This window comes from Oryctolagus cuniculus, chromosome 6, assembly GCF_964237555.1.
Source record: "Oryctolagus cuniculus chromosome 6, mOryCun1.1, whole genome shotgun sequence".
Taxonomy (NCBI): domain Eukaryota; kingdom Metazoa; phylum Chordata; class Mammalia; order Lagomorpha; family Leporidae; genus Oryctolagus; species Oryctolagus cuniculus.
Window position 1 is genome coordinate 23,784,258 of NC_091437.1, and position 21,701 is coordinate 23,805,958.

At 55.6% G+C, this 21,701-nt stretch overlaps 1 long non-coding RNA gene across 2 annotated transcripts in view; it reads left to right on the plus strand.

The window, feature by feature from the left end:
* Positions 1 to 20,898, plus strand: part of LOC127490504 (uncharacterized) — a 133,370-nt gene extending 112,472 nt beyond the window's left edge. For both annotated transcript variants that reach the window (XR_011389737.1, XR_007918454.2), the window contains exon 7: positions 10,897 to 20,898. This is a non-coding gene — a long non-coding RNA (uncharacterized lncRNA). The remainder of the gene's footprint in view (positions 1 to 10,896) is intronic.
* Positions 20,899 to 21,701: the final 803 nt, after the last annotated feature.

Sequence of the window (21,701 nt, forward strand, 5' to 3'; positions counted from 1 at the left end):
TTCAGTGTGTAAAATGCTCTATTTAAATTTCTTGTCTGTAGCATATACCCTCCCCTATAATTATGACTTGGGAAAAAAAGGATAATTATGAAAATTTCTGGGCTCATTAAAGACACACAATTGACATCTAAAATTATTTGAGTTAGAAATGAGGCTGGAATGAGTCTTCTAAGAGACCCAGAGGGAAGCAGCTCGGCTTTCTGGAACTCTGAGTCTGGGAGGAGGCCACGGGTCAGCTCAGGTAACGCTTTGTGTCCAGGAGCACGGCGACACAGAGGTGTTGGCTCCATGTGGCCCAGCCGCCCCGGGGTTGCCTGACTTGGTGGGTGGTGATTTTCTGGGTTCCCCACGCAAGGCATCCACTGTTTGGTGAGTTGGGGGCGCCGGCTACTCAGGAGACTGAGGGAGCAGTCCGACCTCTCAGCCCTGGTAAGGTATTTAGCGGCTCTGGAGCCAGGCCGCCTGGACTCAGATCCCCGGGCCACGGTGCGCTAGCTTTGTATTTTTATTTGTATTTTTATTGTATTTGTATTTTTATGTTCATTCTAATTTATTTATTATTTTTGTAATTTGTTTGAAAGGCAGAGAGACAGAGACCTTCCAGCCATTGGTTAATTCCCCGAATGGCCATGACTGGGCCAGGCTGGGTGCCAGGAACTCAGTCTGGACCCGCCATATGGGTGGCAGGGCCCCAGGTGCTCGAGCTGTCATCTCCTGCCTCCCAGAGTGTGCGTTAGCAGGAAGCTGGAATCAGACATGGAGTCAGGACTCGAATGGAACGCCCGCATTGCCTCTTAAAGGCAGGGCTACAGCTGTTTGCTCCTAAGACCATGACCTTTCTGGGCCTCCTCCTGGCCTCCTGAGGACCCCAAGCCCTCATGCCCCTCCCTGACCCCAACCCAGGATTTCCTGTCACTTTGCCCTGAACCTGTTGCCCCAAGTGTCCTAGTGGTGGTAAGCTATGGCAGGGGCTCAGCTGCCTGCTGTAGCTGAACCTCGCTCTTCTTAGGACTGTGGGCCTCTGGGAATGCCTACGTCGTGCCATGCCCCGAGTTGTCAGATCAAGTGAGACGCGGGCAGGCTTCACCTGCCACCCTCAGCGCGTGCCCTGGAGCTCCTCCTGAGCCCTGAGCTGGGTCTGTGGGGGTTGCTGGGGCTGCTGGAAGGGCCACTGTGGTTGTCTGAGTTTGTATGCAGGAGCCCAGTGGCCCATGGTGGGCACAGGGAAGCCAGCTTCAGTTCTTTCTGACTGAGATTGTCAAGCTGGCCATCTGTGGCCTGTGGTCAGGAAGGGCCACCCTGGGGATGCGTCAAACCATGAGTGGAACACAGCCTTTTCTGGGAACTGGTGGTAGCTCTTTGGCCTGAGGCTTAAGTTCAGATCCTGCAAATAACCTGAGTGTTTCCGGTTTTAAACAACCACTATAGTTAGAAAACAGAGGGAGAGAGTAATAATTTGAGATGGATCATTAGTATAAATGCAAAACCTGGAATCAAAAAGGTTCCAGAAAAAAAGTCCACGTCCTCACAGTTGTGTGCTAAGTGAGGATTTCTTAGGTTGCACAAGGCATGAACCATGAAGGAAAGAATAATGAATTGGTGGCCAAGGTCCACGTTTCTGTTTTTCATCATCAAAAGACACCATTAAAAAAATGAATGAGTAAACCACAGATGGAAAAATATTTGAAATACGCATATCTGATAAAGGAATTGTGTCCAGAACCCATAAAGACTTTTATAGGTCAAAGTAAAAGGACAAACAAGCCAAGTTTCAGAGTGAGACCAGAGATCTCATAAAGGAAGATATGTGAATGGCCAGCAGCTCGTGAAAAGACACTCAGCGCCCTTAGTCATCACAAGGAAACGCAAATGCAAACCACCTTGAAACGTCACTTCACACTCACTGGAAAGGCATCGGTAAAAGGACTGGTAATGCCAAGTGCCAGCGAGGGCATGGAGCAATTGGAACAGCATCTCACTGATGAGAATGGGAAAAAGAAAACGGTTTGGCAGTGTCTTCCCAGCATAGATGTATAGATGCGGTAATATGACCCAGGGGTTCCACTCCTTGTCATTTACCAAAAAGAAAGGAAAACATGTTCACACAGAGATTTACAGTGAACTCACTTAAAATAATAGTCAAAAATAGGGAAGACACCAAATGTTCACTGACAGAAGAAGAGAGTGTTTTCCCCCAGTGGTATATTTTTATACAACAGAATAGTAGCCACCAATGAAAAAGAACCAACTGTTAATACTTGCAACAACCTGCATGAACTTCAGAAACACTATACTGAGCCAAAGAGCCAGATGGAGAAGGAGGCTGCGGACGTACTCAGGCCCCATTGGCATGAAGCTCTGGGTTGGGCACAGCCATGGCGGTACAGGGAGGTGGAGCTTGAGTGGAAAGGGCACAAGGGAACTTTCCAGGGTTGGAAATGTGTAACAGCTAACTAAGGGGGATTCAAAAAGCTTGTAGAAAAATGGGATGAAAAAATAAGTTTACTTTTTCACATAAAATTTGTAGATCCAGGCATACAGAAAGTTCATTAAGAATGAGCATTACAGGGCTGGCGCCGTGGCTCACTTGGTTAATCCTCCGCCTGCACTGCCAGCCTCTCATATGGGCACCGGGTTCTAGTCCCGGTTGCTCCTCTTCCAGTCCAGCTCTCTGTTGTGGCCCGGGAAGGCAGTCAAGGATGGCCCAGGTGCTTGGGCGCCTGCACCTGCATCAGAGACCAGGAAGAAGCACCTGACTCCTGGCTTCAGGTCGGCGTAGCTCTGGCCGTGGTGGCCATTTGGGGGGTGAACCAACAGAAGGAGGACCTTTGTCTCTGTCTCTCTCTCTCTCTTTCTCTAACTCTGTCAAATAAAAAAAAAGAATGAACATTATGAAAATACTAGGCATAGTTTTCTGCACCAAAATCTGTTTCTTCTAATTCCACTTTCCACAAGCTTTTTAAAGTACCTGTGCATCTTGTCCTGGATGATGGCTACACAAGTCCATACAAGTATCAGAGCTCATCGACTGGAACACTGAAAGTCTGTGTGTTTATTTGATGAATTTTTTTTTTTTTTTTTTGGACAGGCAGAGTGGACAGTGAGAGACAGAGAGAAAGGTCTTCCTTTTGCCGTTGGTTCACCCTCCAATGGCCGCTGCGGCCGGCGCGCTGCGGCCGGCGCACTGCGGCCGGCACACTGCGCTAATCTGATGGCAGGAGCCAGGTACTTATCCTGGTCTCCCATGGGGTGCAGGGCCCAAGCACTTGGGCCATCCTCCACTGCACTCCCGGGCCACAGCAGAGAGCTGGCCTGGAAGAGGGGCAACCGGGCCAGAATCCGGCGCCCCGACCGGGAGTAGAACCCAGTGTGCTGGCGCCGCAAGGTGGAGGATTAGCCTAGTGAGCCACGGCGCCGGCCTATTTGATGAATTTTATAGCACACTCTAGAAACCAATGTCAGTAGTCGACTGTTATGGAAAATGTACTCTGTGCAGCGTGCAGCGGTTGTGTCTCCATGGTCTCGGCAGGGTTCACGTCCCTGTAACAAGTAGGGCTCCACCTTATCACACTCCCTTTTCCTTTGAGGAAGAGATGGCATGGGGCTGCAAAGCCACTGAACTGTGGACAGGGAGACTGGCGCCGTGGCCTGAGCCCTACACCGCTTGCTCGCTCTCTGGTTCCCACACTGTGGCCTCTGTGTCCTTGCCAGTGTTTAACACTCAGCCTGGCAGGCACTTAGGAAGTGCTGTTGGACTGAGAATGTGAGTTCTAGTCCTTGCCAGATCTCCCATGTATGTGTTGCACGTCCAACACTGCTGGCTGAGCAACCATGATGAAGGCGGGGCCCTGCCTCAGGAGCCCCCCAGCCTGGAGAGGCCCCCCATGAAGGTCTGCTCACCCTGCTGTTCCTCCCTGACTCTTCCCCAGGCCAAATTAACTTTGATCGTCCGTGGCCTCCGGCCCTGCCTTGATTGTAGAGGGGCCCCGTTGGAAACTCCTCTTGGTGGTCCAGGCGCCCTCTTTTCTTCACAGGTGCAGGTTCTGGGAGCAGGTCAAAGCACAGGCGCTCTGTCAGAGGCCTTCCTGAAGTCCCTGCGGGCTCCAGGTGCATGCCTGGGCCTCTGTGTGGCTCCCCATACCCAAGGCTCTGGGGAGTGCACCTGCTGGCAGTGCACAGTGCGTGCCACTTGTGCACGTGCGCTGAGGGCCTGCGGGCCAAGCCTGCCCCTGATTCCAGCTTCCAAGGAAGGGTGTGCTGCAGGTTGGGGCACCACAGCCCTGATAACTCATGGGACCCCTGGGGCCTTGGGAGCGCGCTCTCCTGCCTTGGACTCAGGAGGCAGTGCTGCTGGGCCCTGTCCAGCCCGCAGGCCTGGCAAGGGCTCATCCTGCGCTGCCTTGTGCACAGTCACCTGGGGACCCACAGCTCTCCCCATCCCGAGTCCCAGCAGCTCCAGCTGCAACGGGCAGGGCCGAGCCCCCCAGTGCCCTTCCTTGCTCTCCCTGTGCCTGCTCCAGGCACCGTGGATGCTAAAGGTTCAACCTTCACATCCTGGGGTTTATTTTTCTAACAGTCACTTCTACCCTGTTGTCACACACCACGGTGCCAGAGGTAACCGGGCAGCCTGAGGGAGGGGCTTGGTGCCATGCTGGAGCAGAATTTGGGGTCATACCTTCCCGGACATGCACATCTTGAACACTGAATTGCTATTACAAAACTCTTCATCATTGATTTCCCATGAAGGGACACAGCAAGGGACTCTCACTCCTGCTTGGAGCTGAGCAAAGAGGCTATAAAACTCCTGGGAGCTTGGTGGTGTGAGACCTGACAGGCAGGCAGACAGATGGACAGCCGCTCTTCACACAGCCCGGATCCAGGCGGTCCTTGTGGCTGGCTTGAGAGCACCCAAGACGTGGCCCTGCAAGATCAAGAGAGAATCCCCGCCCCGGCCAGCCCATCCCGCACGCGGAAGCAGGCGGTCGTTTTCCTGTCAGACGCCCGTCTGACACTGCCAGTCCCCTGCCCTCTCCCTGGGCAGCTGCAGGCTCCGTGCTTTGCTTATTTACCTGGTTAATCCTGCAGTAATCCTAGGAGGCAGGTGTCGGGATTTTCGCCTGCAAACACTGCATTTGCTGAATCGCTGGTAGTCAGCTGCCAGAGACCAGAAGTCAGCTACGAAGCCTGTTTGCTGAGCTCCTCGAGGCGCGGCTTCCGGACTTTTCATTTCTTCCCCTTCTAAGTCACAACAATGTTCCCAGACAGCATATGCCCAAGTCCTAACGCCTGGTGCCTGTGAACGTGACCCGGTTTGCAAGGCGAGTCTCTGCAGATGCAGCCAATTAAGATGAGGTCATCCTGGATTAGGGTGGGCCCTAAATCCCACCACGCATGTCCATACCAGCAGGGCAGGTGAAGACAGAGACATTGTGATGATGGTGGCAGAGACTGGACTCCAGGGGGAGCCTGGCCCACTGGCCCCTTGACTTTGGATTTGCAGCCTCCAAGCTGCTGTTGTGTGAAGCCACTGGTTTGTGGCGCTTTGTCACAGCACCCCTAGGAGAGGACACACTGTCTCATTCCCGTGGTGGGGACAGGCCAACACCCACCCACACCCGGAAGGTGCTGAGACCCTCAGTGTGATTTGATGAGGTCAGCTTTAACCTTGGAACCCCCCATTAGCATGGGGTGAAACGGAGCACACTTTGAGAGGCCACGCTGTCAGAGTTCTTGGTCAGGGCTGTAGGCAGATGAAGATGGACAGAGCCTCTTCTGGAAAACCCCATCCTTGCCAGTGAACTTGCTTGAACTTACCAGCCCATTGCTATTGTCATCAGCACTGGGGAAAAAAGGCTCCATGGAACGCCGTCACTCCAGAAAGGGCAATGCAAATGTCCATGGACCTGAGCAGCCGTCAAGATGGTGATACTGAAAGTCACTCACACCTGCTGCCTCCCAGGGTGCACATGAGCCCGGTGCTGGGATTGGAGGTGGAGTCACAGCTCAAACCCAGGCACTCCAATATGGGATCCAGGAGTCCCAACTTAACCCCCAGGCTAAGTGGCCACCTCTGGGGTAGGCATTTATGAAGCAAGGTCAAGCCACACCCCTGGCAACCCGGCTGCCCAGTTGTCCCTGCCACGCACTCAGCCAGGTTAGCTTCACAGCAGAAGTGTCTCTCTCCAGGAAGCCTTGCCTCACTCTGCAGCCTGCTGAGTTGCCCGGCTTTAGCCTCCCCAAGCACCCTGAACAGCTTCCTTCACACCGCGGGCTTGCTCAGTGACTGTCCCCACCAGACCGTGGGCTCCCTGAGGCCTGCCAGCAGCACACAGCCACACTGGCCTGAGAGGGGGCTGCGGCAGACCTGAGGACTGACCACCTGCCTCCTTCTCTGCGTGACCCCCAGTCCCCACTGCCCCGTCCGTGAGCGGCCTCTGTCTGCAGAGTCAGCGGTGCTCTTCTGGTTATCCTCGCACAACGCAGTTTGGGAGTTAGAGCGGCCTCGCATGCTTGCAAAGATTTCCACCCACAAGTGCAGCAAATCGCTGTGTCGTAGGCAGCATGGTGCAGTCAGCGCTCTGGCTGTCACATCCCATTCTGGCCCCGGTGTGAGGTTGGAAAGAAGGCAGAGTCTTCGGTGATGGCCTCTCACATGAGGAGGCTCAGGGAAGAGAGGGACCCCCAGCCAGAAGGAGGTCCCTGTGCTATGGGGGCAAATCCTCTGATCATCGTGAGTGTCAGACGCGAATCAGGTGAAAAGCACTGCTATTTTCTTCACCAGCCCAGCGTCTCAGTTCCAGTAGATGCCCCCATCCCGGCTTGCTTTTTTTTTTTTTTTTTTTAAAGATTTTATTTATTTATTTATTTGAGAGGTAGAGTTACAGACAGTGAGAGGGAGAGACAGAGAGAAAGGTCCTCCCTCCGTTGGCTCACCCCCCAAATGGCCGCTACGGCCGGCACTGCGCCCATCCGAAGCCAGGAGCCAGGGGTGCTTCTTCCTGGTCTTCCATGCGGGTGCAGGGCTCAAGAACCTGGGCCATCCTCCACTGCACTCCCGGGCCACAGCAGAGAGCTGGACTGGAAGAGGAGCAACCAGGACTAGAACCCGGCGCCCATATGGGATGCCGGCACTGCAGGTGGAGGATTAACCAGGTGAGCCATGGTGCCAGCCCCCCGGCTTGCTTTTAACTGGAGCAGGTGGATTCAGGGTGAGCTAGCTAATGGGAAGCAAAAGTGCGCGGGGAAATGAAAGTCAAACATAAGGTTGATTGGGTGCAAACAATTTTTGAAATCTTTACTAATTTATTCCAAAGTGTACATTTTTCAGCAACTTTTTGAAAACTCTCCAAATACATGGCTTTTAAAAACATTTCTGGACCAAAATAAGTTTTTTAAATTTTATTTCCCATGGGAATTTTGAAGTCCCCTCAAAAAAGATAAGGCAACTGAAAACCAAGCTCTCCCTGCACCGTGGGCTTGCAAAGGTATTTCTCACAAATCAGCAGCATAAAACCTTTTGTTAAATATCAAGTAGGATGGAAGCAACACCCCCATTTTAAAGAAGGACAAACTGAGGCACAGAGGTGTGTGATCTTTTGGCTAGACTCACAGGCTTGGGACTTCTGCCTTCCAGCCCGATGCAGTTTGGTCAGTTACCTTAAGGGACAGAGGAAAAGGGCAGTTTCGTTCATTCGTTCGTTTGGTATTTTCTGTGTCCCCGGAAGTGTATTAGGAGTCTTACATGTGTGATCGCTGCTAACCCTGTGAGGTAGGCAGCAGCAGCATCTCCATTTTATAGATAAAGAAACTGACGGACGGAGAGCTTAAACATTTTTGCCCAGGGCGGCACAACTAATGAGCCACAGCACCGAGTCCCGCCCAGGACTGGCTGACAGCTGGCGGGAAAGCTGCCCCCTTCACGCTGTTCCTGGCAGCTTGCAGATCTCTGCAGGCCCCGCTGTGGCCCTGGCTGCCCTGCCGGCGAGGACAGCCTCTGACCTGGCTGGAGGGGGCGGGGTTACCAGCAGCGTTCTTGGCCCAGGGAAGGGGGCCTGGGAGGGCCTGAGCCACGAGCCAGGCCCCAACATCCCTCCTGGTTGATCTGACCACGGGCCTCGCTCCCTGCAGGCTGTGCTATCCCAGGGTTCAGAGCGACTCCCGGGGCTGGCAGGCATCTCTGAGCTCTGACTCACCGCCGGCAGCCGACCTACGGCCTCTCCAGCTGAGTGCAAAGCAGGCTGCTGCCTTCACGAGGGTCCTCTGTGGTCACTGCTGTCCTGTCCACTGACAGGGTGGAGCTTCTCAGAGCTCAGATTTCCTGTCCTATGAAATGGGGATATTGACGTTGAGCTTGTGAGCTTCTGGGAAGAGTCAGTGAAATGATGTACGTGAGGTGACTGGCACGTTACCTGTTTCCAAAGTGTCAGCTCTGATGACAGTGATGGAAGCAGGATGGCACAGCACCAGGGTCTGGTCCCTGGTGGGCCATGCCCTGATGTCGTTCAGGGCCTGTGTAAGTGGCGACTTGGCTTGGGAGAGCCAATGACCACCTAGAACTCCCCACATAAAAACGGGCTCGGATCACCCTTGGAGTTTGCATCTGGGCTCTGTCTCGCCTAAACTTTGTGAGTTTGAGCGACTTGCCTAGCCTCTCTGAGCCTTCCACTCAGAAGTTCTCCCCATGGCTGGAGGACTGGACCTTTACTCCTGGGAAATAGAACTGGGCAGGGGCGAGGTCAGCCCTCCTGGTGGGCACTGGTCCCCATGGGGACGTCCCCTCCTGGTGTCCTGCAGGGGCTGAGCCTGTTCTGGAAGGTGAGCTGCCTGCCTGGGTGGGATGGGCTTGGGCAGCAGCTGTCCCACCTTCACGTCAGGAGTCGCTCACCTGCAGCGGCTGTCTTTGAACTTGGCTGTTTCTTCTCCACTGCCCATCCCGTCACCAGCCCAGCCCTTTGTTTTCAATGAGACTCTGCTCCCTGTGAGCAGGTGCCCGGACGCTGAGCCCAGAGCCCCTGCCCATTGTACCTGACACCTGGGTAAACCTGGCCTTTCTGTTGGCTGCTCCCCAGGGCAGGGCCTGGGTCAGGGCTGGGCACAATCCCCTAGGGCCTCTGGCGGCTTGTGCCGTGCACTGTGGATACAATGGTTTGCACCTCCCTGCATGTGGGAGGATCTCTGCATGGCTCAAAGAAACCTTGCCTGAAATCCTGGCTCTGCGGTTCATTAGCATGTGAGTGTGGGCCCCCATCTGCAGACTGGGTTAGCAGTGTTAGCCACCTAGGAGGGGGATGGGAGCAGATGTCCTTAGCACGGGGCCCAGTGGATAACCAACATGCAGTCTTCACCTGCCGTCAGCAGAGCGCTGCGGTTCTCGCCCGAGAAGCTGCCAGTGAGACAGCAGGCACACAGGGGTCCCAGGCCTGGGAGCCGTCTTTGGAGGATCTGTGCGGTGGGGTGCGGGAACAGGGCTGCCTGGGTGGCCCCTGGATGCGCACAGGGCGCTGCCAGGGTGAGCTTGAAGGAGGAGCACCAGGAGGCTGAGAGGTGGAAGTGGCAGCTGATGGGTGGCCGTCTCTCTCCGAGCGGCTGGCAGGGGCCCTGTAGGTGGTGGGGGAGGCAGGTGCTCCTGGTGGCTGCAATGCCTCGGGGACAGCTCCAGGTTGTCCTGATTCTAACAGCAGCGGCTTTTTGATCATTTAGAACAGGCAGGGGAGAAGGGGGGGAGGTGGGGTGTGGGTGCAGGGTCAGCGGGCTCTGAGCTGAGCATTGGGCAGCAGGACTCCGGGTGCCCTTGGAGCGGTGGGGGAGGGTCCCACCAGGGATGCCCACGGGGCGATTTGCTCGCGTCCCATCAGCCACGGCCCTGTGTTGGACGTGTGGGTTGCTGAGGAGGCGGTGGCAGTCTCTGGGGCCTGACCCGTGGGGCTGGCTCCCGCTGACCTCTGCAGCCGGGTCTCTCCTCCATGCCCCTCCTTCCGGCCTTCCCTTCCCAGCTCAGCAGCTCTCCTGGCTCAGCTGCTCGGACCCCAGCCCAGGAGCCACCCTTGATTCTTCTCCCTCTTACTCCTGTCTCCCACCTGTCAGCCTCTTCCATCTCCTCAGTCGTCTCCGAGGGCCACACTGTCTTCACCTCCCTGCCTCCGAAGCTGCGGGGGGCCTCCAATCTGGTCTCCCAACACTACCCCTGCTCGAGAATGCGCTTCTCCTCGCTGCAGACCAGGGTGGGCACGCCTGTTCTTTGTGTCCTCTCAGGGAGAAATCCGAGCTGCCCCCGAGGCCTGGAAGATTTGCTCTGCTTGCTCAGACCCAGCCTGCTCCCCTTTGCCGGCTGCATTCCAGCCTCCTTGCCCTCCTGTGGATTCTCCTGTAGGCCCAAGCCCACTCCTGCCTCAGGGCCTTTGCACATGTGTTCCCTTGACCTGTGACCCCTCCTAATACCCTCGTGGTTCTCGCTTCCCTTCACTCAGGTCCCTGCTCCAGTGTCACCTCTCTGAGAGGCTTCCTGTGACCCCTGAGGCCAGAGCAGCCGCCCCATCTGTATCTTCCCTTGCGTCCTGTTGGACGGCTGTATGGCCCTGGTCAGTCTGGAGTGGTCGCAGGATTTGTTCTCTGTTCCTTGCCTCTTTCCTCCCAGCCCATCTGTGGGCTCCTGAAGCCAGGGACCATGATGGTCCTGTGCAGTGCTGGACTCTGCTGCCAGGCGAGCACAGCCGTCACAGGTGTTCCTGTGCTGAGCGATGGAGGGGTGGGTGCAGCCGGCCTCGGCCTCGGCCTGGGGCTGGGTCATGCTTTCCGTGCTGGCTCCCTGCCTCTGTGACACAAACCCTCAGTGTTCTGGACAGGAGGAGCTGGGGATAGGAACACGGATTCCACCCATACCTCCTTTTACTTTTTCAGCTTTTTATTCTAGAAACGTTCAAGCTTCTGCAGAAGCCAAGAGAGCAGCGTAAACCACCCACGTGCTCGTCATCAGCCTCGACAGGGATCAACCCTCGCAGTCTCGTTTCTCCTCCTCTGCCCCACAGGCCACAAGGCCTGGCTACAGCACACCAGGAAGGCTGCTCCCAGGCAGCCTCCCCCCTCCCCCCCCCAGCATCTTGAGCCACAGTTAAGGCGAAACTCTCCCTGGGGCGTCAGCTGTGTGCGTTCCCCCCACTGGAGGTGACGGAGCTTGGCGTGGCCCCTGAGCGGCCCCGGGTGTGGCAGGGCACTCATTCCAGGTCCACACGTTCAAGGTGGGTGTCGGGTCCCCAGTGCAGTCACCCAGGGACAGCCAGGAGGCCCCGGGCAGGCCGGGATCGCAGCCAGGCTAGCACTGAAGGCTGAGCTTTGGCGCCGGGGCCAGTGGGGAAAGGCAGTGGAAGGAATGTCTTCTGGGAATTGTCGAGGCCTGGCCTGGGGCTGAGCTGGGGGAAGCCCACGTGTCTTCAGAATGTTTCCTTATGACCGGTGGAAAAACCCGTGAGAGCGAGCAAGCGAGCGGGCGGACTGTGGATTTGGAGGAGGGGCTCCCTGCCTGCCCAAGAGCCTGGGCCGGCCCTCGCCACAGCCGCGGCTAGGTGGGCTCACGCACCAACCCCCTTCCCTTGCCTTCTAGAATATGGCCTTTGCTGTGCTTAATGTTGGTAACGTGCCACGTCACGGGATAGTGTTTCCACTTCGGTTGCAAGACTATCCTGCCAAGGTGATTTTATTCTACAATGTGGAAAACTCCATATTGAGTAGAAAATAACAGAAAACAGACTTTGCTTCACAGGCCGAAGCTTGTGGTGAAGCTGAGATCTCAACTCACCACTCTTTCCATGGCAGTACACTAAAGAATCCTGATGTCGCTTAAGGCGCCCCGGCCCCAGGCCACACCAGCTGCCAGTGCTGCCCCGGCCGGCTGCCCCCAGAGCCCGCTGAGCCTGGCACTGGCCTGCTTCTGCTGGAGGAGCCGGAGTCAGCCTTGACTGCTACTCGTGGGCTCTCCAGCTGCATGCAGGTCCTAGACCAGCCTCTGCCCGGATCACCACCAACTGCTCTCCCCCCCAAGTTAAAGAACTTCGATAAGCTGACGATGCGGCTACAGCTCAGCCTAATTGCAGGTTCTTGGCCCCAGCCCGAAGGGGCCCCAGAAGCACGGGGCCCCAGACTCTGCATCTTGGTCAGCTAACCTCGCCTGAATCCCCGAGGCCTCCCTGCTGAGAGCCACATCTTGGCAGAGAGAGGACCAGGCTCTCTGGTTGGAAGTCCTGAGTTTGAATCTCAGCTTAGATCGAACTTCACCTTCCTGAACTTGAGTTTTCTCTCTTTTTTTAGATGCATACTTACATGTAGTTTGTTTTTCTTGTTAAGTAATTTATTTATTTCACTTTGTTTGAAGGAGAGAGACAGGGGCCGGTGCTGTGGCACAGCGGGTTAATGCCCTGGCCTGAAGCGCTGGCATCCCATATGGGCACTGGTTTGAGACCCGGCTGCTCCACTTCCGATCCAGCTCTCTGCTATGGCCTGGGAAAGCAGTAGAAGATGGCCCAAGTCCTTGGGCTCCTGCACCCATGTGGGAGACCCGGAAGAAGCTCCTGGCTCCTGGCTTCGGATCGGCTGGCTGTTGCGGCCAACTGGGGAGTGTACATCAGATGGAAGACCTCTCTCTCTCTCTCTCTCTCTCTGCCTCTCCTCTCTCTGTGTAACTCCAACTTTCAAATAAATAAATAAATCTTTAAAAAAAAAGAAAAATGAAAAGAGAGAGACAGAGATATCTTCTATCTGCTGGCTCACTGCCCACATATCGATAATAGCCAGGGCTGGGGAAGACTGAAGCCAGGAACCCAGAACTCCATCCACGTCCCCCATGTGAATGGCAGGGACTCACCTGCTGCCTCTAAGGGTGCGCAAAAACAGGAAGCTGGAATTAGAATTAGAAGTGGAGTCAGGACTCGAACCCAGGCCCTCCGATATGGGATGCACATGGGATGCCAAGCAGCGTCTTAAGCATGGCACCAAATGCCTGCCCCTGAAGCTGTCCTTTACCCAAGAATTTAGAAGCTCACAGAGAATCCAGTCTCACCTGTACAGGTGAGAAGAAGGGTCAGGTTTCATAATGGATAAAATTATATTTTCTCCCTCAAAGTGATCTTTTCTACACCATGAAAAACAAATCCCATCTTATAAACCTATCATGTGGAAGGACTGGTATTGTTTCTGTTTTTCCAAGTTGCGAGCATCTATTTGGGCTGCTTTGATTTAAAATACAAGTGAAATGGTTCCGTGCCCATTAGATAACTGGCCATGAAACGGGAAAAGATGGGACACAGTAGCAACACAAATGGAAGGGCCCGCGTGCTCGCACTCTTGCTGTAGCAGAGTCGCCCAGGAGAATGGGCTGCTAGGTGCACGCACTGCAGGCCCCCGTGAATGAGAGAGAAGTCTGGGAGTCAGAGCCTTGGGACTCGGGCTCTTCCTGTCATGGCAGCCAGCAAAAGACCTGCACAGACAACAGTCGGTGGTTCTCATCTGAGCCCCAGCCTGGGCGGTGCCAGCACACAGGGTGGACCTGGCCGACGGCTTGCCAGGTGCTTCTTACATGGACACGTGGATCTTTGTGTCAACATGCAGAAATCGTTTGATTTCAGCCAGTGAATGTCTCTCCCTAGTCATGTCAGCCCGGTCAGCTGGCTCACTCGCCTGCTCGCCTCCATGTTGCTGGGAGCGGGACGGAGCCGGCAGAGATGAGCTGATGATGCTTCTCTGAATTTGAGTGCAGGCTGCAGGAGAAGAGCGTGACCCTGTCCAGGGCCCGCCTCATGGCTCGCATGAGACCTGGCATGTGCGGGAGAACCTGCCGCGGGAGAGAGCCCTCGGGCGTGCCTGTGAGCTGCTGTGTTCCTGTGGCCGGGCGCGGGGACAGCCTCAACAGTGCCCTAAGCAGCAGAATCCCGCTGGCTCTTTTCTCTCTCCAGTGCTGCCTGCCCTCAGTTCATGGAGGCCCAGGAACACCAAGGACCTGCTCCGTCACCAAGGACAGAAGCCTTCTTTCCATTACCCCTGACCTGCAAGTGCTTCCAGGCACAGTCGCACTGGTCCAGCCCCCTGTGCTCCCACCTCGCGGCTGGACTGCCTTCTGCCGCCTCTCAGGGTAGGCACCCCTAGATGGCCACTGGCCTCTGGAGCCTGGGCCTTTCCCGTGGCTGACTTCCAAGCCTTGTTGGTTCTCCCTCGAGATTTTCACCTGGCTCCATCTTCCTGACCTACATGGCCACTGACCTTTCTCACCGGGACCCTCAAAACCACCTGCTCTCTGGGCCCGGGTTTCTGGTACCTCCCCCATACCCGGGGATCCGGCAACCGGCATGCTTCCCGGCCCCTCCGAGACCCAGTTTGCCTGGAAAACTTTCCATGTCTTTGTTAGTCTGGACCGGCAGTTGTTGGTGATTTTCTGATGGAATTGGATCGCCTTTTGTTCTGAAGTTTTCTCATTGTTCCCCCTCCCTGTGGATTGTAGACAGCATCTCCCACCAGGCATACCCTGCTGTTTTTGTGAAAATTACAGGCTTCAAATAGCTGCTTAAGTCCACTGCCAGCCAGGGTACAGTCTTCGGAGGGAAAGTTCCAGCTGCTGAACGGGCCTTGAGGCTTTATTTCTGGAGGAAAGAGTTCATTGAGTGAAAAACGGAGTCTTTCAGGGCCCCCAGCTCCGTTCTCGTGGTCCGATGTGCCTGGGACTTGCCCTGAGGTACTTTGTGGCTTAAGCTGGGTGCCTCCCTCGGTCCAAAATACTTCAACTCAGCCTCACCCAAAGACAGGCTCCTCCCCAGCGTCTGCGCCAGTCGAAGCTGCCCAAGAGCCGGGCTCAAACCGCACCTGCCGCTTGCACCTGGGACAACCTGTGTCTCCACAGAGCATTCTGGAAACCACTGAAGTGGTGCACGACGCGTGCTCAGCTGCCCTGTCTCTGCCTCCTGCTTGCCTCCCTCGGAGGCCCCCTGCCTCACTCTGCAAAGCAACTCACAGACGCAGCGACCATCCTGGGTGGCCGCCACTTGGAGGGGCTCTGTATTCTAGAACACGCCCAGACTCAGGCACCCCCCACAAAATGTACCCATCCCACGGCCCCCTCCCACCAAACCCTGCCATCAGCCGGGCTGTGTTTCTGGCTCACAAGCAGCTGTTGCTCAGAGTTAGCGTCGCCAACTGGCAGCAGCACATCCGGGGAGCGTGGTAGAAACGCAGACGCTCAGGCCCGGCCCAGCCCTTCCATGCGGCAGTCTGCAGTGTACCAAGATTCCCGTGTGGTCCTGGTGCGCGTTCAGACCCCAGCAGCGCTAACCTGGTATGCATTCTGCCCTTCCCGGCAGCTTCGGTACTGCTAATGCTACGCCTTTTGCAGTAATGGGACCTGTAGTTCAGCATTTCCTACTTTTAGAGAGCTTTTTCATGAACAGGAATTTGTGTGAGTTCCTGGAGGCGCCGGGGACCTGGCTGACTCCTCTGAGGACCCAGCTCAGGCCTGGCATGGGACAGCTGTTTAATTAGTAGCTGAGCAAATGACTAAATGCACAGCCGCTGAGGGAGACGGGATGGGGAAGGCAACTCAGGCTCCAGCGGGTCAAGACTGGCTCCAGTGTAGTGCACAGCGGTGGGACCGATGGTCCAGCCCCGGCTTCTAAGTTTGCACTTGCAGTGAGCAAAGTTCACTCACAGAGTGGGGAGGTTTGCCTGTGCTCTGTGGCAGGGAGGTGAGAGCCCCCACGCAACCTTCCCTGCGGGTTCTGGATTCCAGTGCTACTGCAAGGCCCTGTGTGGAAAGCCGCCCTGCTCTGGGGGCCAGCCTGCGCCAGGGCACGGAGCACAACCCCACAGGAGCCTCCACTGTGCACCCAGCGACAGAGATCCCGGGTCCAAGGGCGCTGCCTCCTCGGAGCCTGTCTCTGTGGGAAACCACATGGGGGCTGTCCTGGGAGACCGAGCACTTATTTTTTGTCCCTGTACCCCCATGCTGGAGGAGTGTGGTGAGGCAGGGCTTCCTGAGAATGCTTTCTGTGTTGTGAAGCTGAGGGAGTTGGAAGCTTTTACCCAGGGCCGCAGCCATACACACGGAGCCGGGCAGGTGTGTCAGCGCACGGAGGGGCACTGGTGGGCTGGATGCCCTGAGCTGGGCACAGTCACCAGGAAGGGCAGGGGACCTGCACTGCAAACCTTGACCGTGGGCGTGCACCACGCCTCCTGGGGACTGACTGTACGGACATGCAGGTGAGGGTGTTGCTGCTCCACAGCTTCCTCCTGCCCCCGTACAGGCCTCGGAGAAGATGGGCACCTGCTTGGGGGAAGGAGCAGGGAGATAGCTGTCTCTCCCTGAGTGGTACACTCTCTGCTGTTTTCCAATCGCTGCCTGTCACCCAGTGGGGCAACAGCAAGCACTGCCCACTGCCCTGGCTTGCAGTGGTGAGACCACCCGGGGAGGGAATAGGCAGTTGGTGAGGTGGGGGTCCCAGTGCGTGGCCCTCCCCGCCCCTGCACCCACACTGGGTAAAGGCAGGTGGGTGAAGGGCATCGTGTTGGTGGGGTAACGGCAATGCTGGAGCACTTCCTGCACCAGCACTCTTTGGCACACGTCACAGGCACTCATTAGTTCCCTGCCCTCACCTCGGGCATAGGGAGGCCTTGTAGTTACCCCATTTTATAGAAGAAACAAAGGAGGCGCAGGGTCACACACTGCTGGGTGGACGAGCCCTTCTAACAAGAGCTTCTTGGTAATTAGCAAGGAGAAGGCCATGCGGCCCTGTCCCGGGCAGCAGATGGAGCTGCACAGAAGGGCCAGCTGGGCCACCCTCTGCTCGGCGCCCTGGGCTCAGGCTTGGGGTTCATAAGCTACGTCCTGGTGAGACGATGCTGAGGGGCAGGCTCACAGGTCTGGGCTGCACCTGCAGCTCAGGTGAGCATCCTGGGGGCCTGGAGCTCCCGAGGAGGCTGAGTGGGGCTGAGATGAGGAGGGAAGGACTGCACTGGGTAAAGACAGGGGTGCACCTGATGGTGCCACGGAGCCCGTGTTCCCAGTGGATCGTTCTCCAGGTAACTCTGGGCGGAGCTGCCAACCCCAGATGGGCTCTTCCCTGCGGTCTCTGCGTGAGCCACTGTGGCAGGGACGAAGTGGGTGGAGGTTGCATTCAGGTTCCTGGAGCTTGGCCAGCGGCCCCCACCCTGGCCAGGCTGACGCAGCTCCCTGCAAGATGGGCAGTGAGTGGACAAGCTGGAGGAGGGCTCCCCTTGTCTTCGATGGCCTTTCCAGCCCTGTCCCCACCCCACGCAGGGCCTGCCCCTCGTGTGCTGTGACAGACACTTGTAGCTGTGGGGGGACTTATGCCTGGGAGGGGGAGGGAGGCTGTGACTGGCTGGAGGTGACCTCACCTCTCGGAACTCTCTCCAGAGGAAATGTTTGGGCACCAGGGTGTTGGCAGGAGAAACAGCATCTGGAGGAGAAAACAAATTTCTTAAATTACTAATCCATTAGTTCTGTGCTAATGCTTCCTGAAAGAAAACTTCCGAGTCGGATGACGCAGCCTTTTCTCACTCGGAACCACTCGCACCTGTAATTACGCCCCTGTAATTAGGAAGCTGTGCCTCCTCAAAGCTGCAGCCCGTATGACAAAGCCGGAAGAGCCGGCTTGATCAGAACACCGCTTTCTGAGCCTAACACCGGGTTCGCATGCCTGTGCTGTGATGTAGTCTTGTGCTCTGGGCTGCTCCAGCTGTGTCTTTCCTGGCTTTTACTGGGAAAAGGCAGATTCCTGTGCGATCTGATTCTTTTATTCCTGTCAACAACAATGCTGTTAGCTACTCAGAGTGCCTGAGATTCTACCTTCCCAGTCCCCGTGATGGCCACCGCCTGGACCCCTTGCCACCTGGTGGTGAGGAGCAGCCTTCTTTTCCTCGGTGACGATCTTACCTGCCCCCCCCCCCCCAGCTCCAGGATGTCCAGCAGGATCCTCAGGGTGGGGGGAAGCAGAACCAAGCACAGTCATTGAGAAACCTGGCAGAAGACTCCACTCCCCCCTCCTCCAGGCACACACTGGTGTACTGGCTTCAGCTGGCTGTGGGCAGCAGGTACATGATGATCTGGGTTCAAGAAGAGAATAAAGGGCAACATTGGTCACAGCAGTCAAGGCCGTGCTTGGGATGCCTGCATCCCATATTCAAGCTGCAGCTCTCTTCCTGCTGAGGTGCACCCTGGGAGACAACGATGATGGCTCAAATGATGGCTCACATTGCCATTCATGTTGGAGACCCAGAATGAGTTTGGCTCCTGCTCCAGCCTGCTGCAACCTTAGCTGTCCTAGGTATCTGGGGAGTGAGCCAGCAGCTGGGAGATCTCTGTCTCAAATAAATTAAGTAAACATACGCAGGCTCCTCCCTGAATCCCCTGTGCTGCACCAAGGGCAGGTTCAACTCAAAGACCCCGTCATGCTCTGACCTCTTTGGTTCTCATCCCTTCCCACCTTCCCACCTCGGTGTGAGCGAGTCTGTCCTTTCCAAACCTCTCTTCCACTACATGGCTGGCTCTGCTTTCTCTCTGAGAGGGTTCAGGGAGCTGGCCCAGCGGTTCCAAAGGAGAGCTTGTCCTACAAATATCTCCCAGTAGAATGGCAGGCCCTTATTCCACCTGTACTAGCAACAGTCACAGGTTACAAACCTGGGGTTCAGGCAGTGGGAAGTTCTGGACCCGCAAGCACGGAGTCTGAGACTATTTGCCCCAAGCCCCTGCAGGAGAGCATTCTGTCGAGAGCAGAGTTTCTCTGCCTTGTCCCCTCCGTGCCTCCCGCAGGAGCAGATTTAGACATGTTTTCTCCGGTCACCCCTCCCCCAGAAAGTACACACCAGAGATGAGGACTCTTACGAGCTCATGGAAAATATGTGTTATGGAACAGCTATGCATGGATTTCAAAATGTTTGTAGCAAATGAACTTCAATGCCATTTTCCGTGGGCCTTTGCAAGTACCTCCCACCCCATGTGTCCATGTACGTACCGCGGCCTTCTGGAGGGCACATTGTGCTTTCTGCCCACCAAGAGCGAGTTTGGGTGCTCCGTGGGAAAGCACGCTCTGCAGCCCATGCCTGGTGGGTAGCTATGCGGCTACTGCTGGGATGCCACTAGCGCCAGGGAGCTCACTCCCTGCTCCTCGGAGGGGCAGCTGGGGCCAACCTGGCCTGCCTGCCGTGTGGTCCTCCTGCCTCCCACTCCTCTTTGTGCTTTGGGTGGTTACAGAGAACATGCTGACCCTTGAGCAAGCAGTGAGCGATTACTGATGCCACATCTGTCACCCCAGACTGTCTCGTGCCAAGGCTGGTCCACACCCAGAGCAGACGCTGAGGTCTTTGAAAAATGTACTGGGGTGAATTGTTCCCAAATATATTGCAGTCCTAACCCTGGGTCCCAGTGAGTGTGGCCTTATTTGGAAACAGGGCTTTGCAGATGTAATTAGTTAAGAGGAAGTCACGTTGGATTGGGGGTGGAGGGTGCTGACCTAGTAACTGGTGTCCAGGTCAGAGAAAGGAGAGGGAGATTCCTTCACAAACAGCCAGGGAGGCAGGTGAGACCAGAGTGACCGTCCCACTAGCCAAGGACTGCCAGCTGTCACCAGAGGCTGGAAGAGGCAAGGGAGGATCTGCCCGAAGGCTCAAGGGGTGCTTGCCCTGCTGACACCCGGACTGCACGTGTGCAGCGTCCAGACCGGGGCTGGAGTGTGTTCCCGTGGTTTCCATCACTCGGCTGTGGCATCTCCTTCGAGCACAGCCAGCAGTCTGCAGGTGCAGCCACAGGGAAGCTGAGGTCGGGGCCTCTCTCCCTATTCTTGTCTCCAGGCAGACTTTGTGGAAGTGACTTGGGGGTGCTGCTGGGGCTCTGACATGGTCTGACCTCTGGCTTGGAGGGGGTGTATGGAGACTGGCTCTCATGGCCCCTAGCAGGCTTCACTTCATGGAACCTTCTGGAGCCTTCACTGCCTCTTCCTTGAATGGAAAGCAATAACCAGGCACAGGCTCACACGCCAAAGCTGTATTCCTGGCATCAACCCTGTGAGTCAGTGGAGAGGAAGTGTGTTCAGGGGGGTGACGGAAGTCATCCCAAACCACACAGGTTACAGTCATGTGGGAGGGAGCGGTATCTTCGAAGAATACCCCTGTCAACCTCTTGGCACCTGCTTCCAGCTCCGCTGTGGGGTGGGGTGATGCTGGTACCCATGCCTAGGCTGACATGAGGATTAAAGAAGAGTCTAGCACCACGCCTGGCACAGCGTAGCAATGAATATAAACATGCCTGCTACTGTTAGGATAATTCTCCTTGTAGGATAATTCTCCTTGTAACAAGAACAGTTGTTTAAAAGAACAACCTTAAAGTGGTGCTCAGTAGGAAGAGGAACAAACCTTCACAGACACAGAATAGCTCGAACGGATCTGCAGAGAAGGATGCCAAGCCCAGGAGGCTGCGTGCTGTGTGGTTCCCCTCGTGTGATGTTCTGGAAGTGAGGGGGTGCGGGTTAGGAGTGGCCGGAGGGGAGGGGAGGAGCAGAGGGAAGTGGGTGTGCTCAGGCCAGGGCAGTGGAAAGCCTTTGGAACTGCTCTGCATCGAGGCCGACCTGTGCAAGGGATAAAGCTGCCGTGACTAACACACACACACACAGACACACACACACACGCAGGTGGAACGAGGGAAAGGTGAGCAGATCAGTGGCTTCCAAGGGTGGGATTTCCCTGGCCAGGGTGCTGGGCCACGGCTTTTCAAGATGTTCTTCTTGAGTCTCTATTATTTCTTAGGGCTGCAGGAGACTCCAGTTTTCTCCAAACAAAACGTTTAATTTAAAAAATAGTCCACTTGGAAAGTAGAAATGTAAGCGAAATAAATTGAAGAGCCTGTGTTTCCATTTCACAAATCCAGGGTTGATGTGTTTTTTCCCTTTGGGATTGTCTCAGGGCCCAGTCTCATTGCCTACAGTCTTTGTAGATGTGTATGTGAGCCCCTGTGTGCCAGAGACAACAAGTGTGTGTGTGTATGGTTGTGTGTGTGTTTGAGTCTGCATGGTTGTGTGTGTGTTTCTGTGAGTCTGTATGGTTGTGTGTGTGTGTTTGAGTCTACATGGTTGTGTGAATGTGTGATAGCCTGCATGGTTGTGGTGTGTTTGTGTGTGTGCCTGTGTGTTTCTGTGAGTCTGCATGTTCGTGTGTGTGTTTGAGTCTGCATGGTTGTGTGTTTGTGTATGTGTGTTTCTATGAGTCTGCATGGTGTGTGTGCATGGTGGGGTGTGTGTGTGTGTGTTTGAGTCTGCATGGTTGTGTGTTTGTGTATGTGTGTTTCTATGAGTGTATGTTCGTGTGTGTGTGTGTTTCTGTGAATCTGCATGGTTGTGTGTGTGTGTGTGTGAGCCTGCATGGTTGTGGTGTGGTTGTGTGTGTTTCTGTGAGTTTGCATGTTCCTGTGTGTGTTTCTGAGTCTGCATGGTCGTGATGTGTGTGTTTCTGTGAGTCGGCATGGTTATGTGTGTGTGTGAGTCTGCATGGTGGGGTGTGTGTGTGTGTGTGTCTGCATGGTGGGGTGTGTGTGTGTATTTCTCTGAATCCACATGGGGTGTGTGTGTGTGTGAGTCTGCATGGTGGGGTGTGTGTGTATTTCTCTGAATCCACATGGGGTGTGTGTGTGTGTGAGTCTGCATGGTCGTGATGTGTGTGTTTCT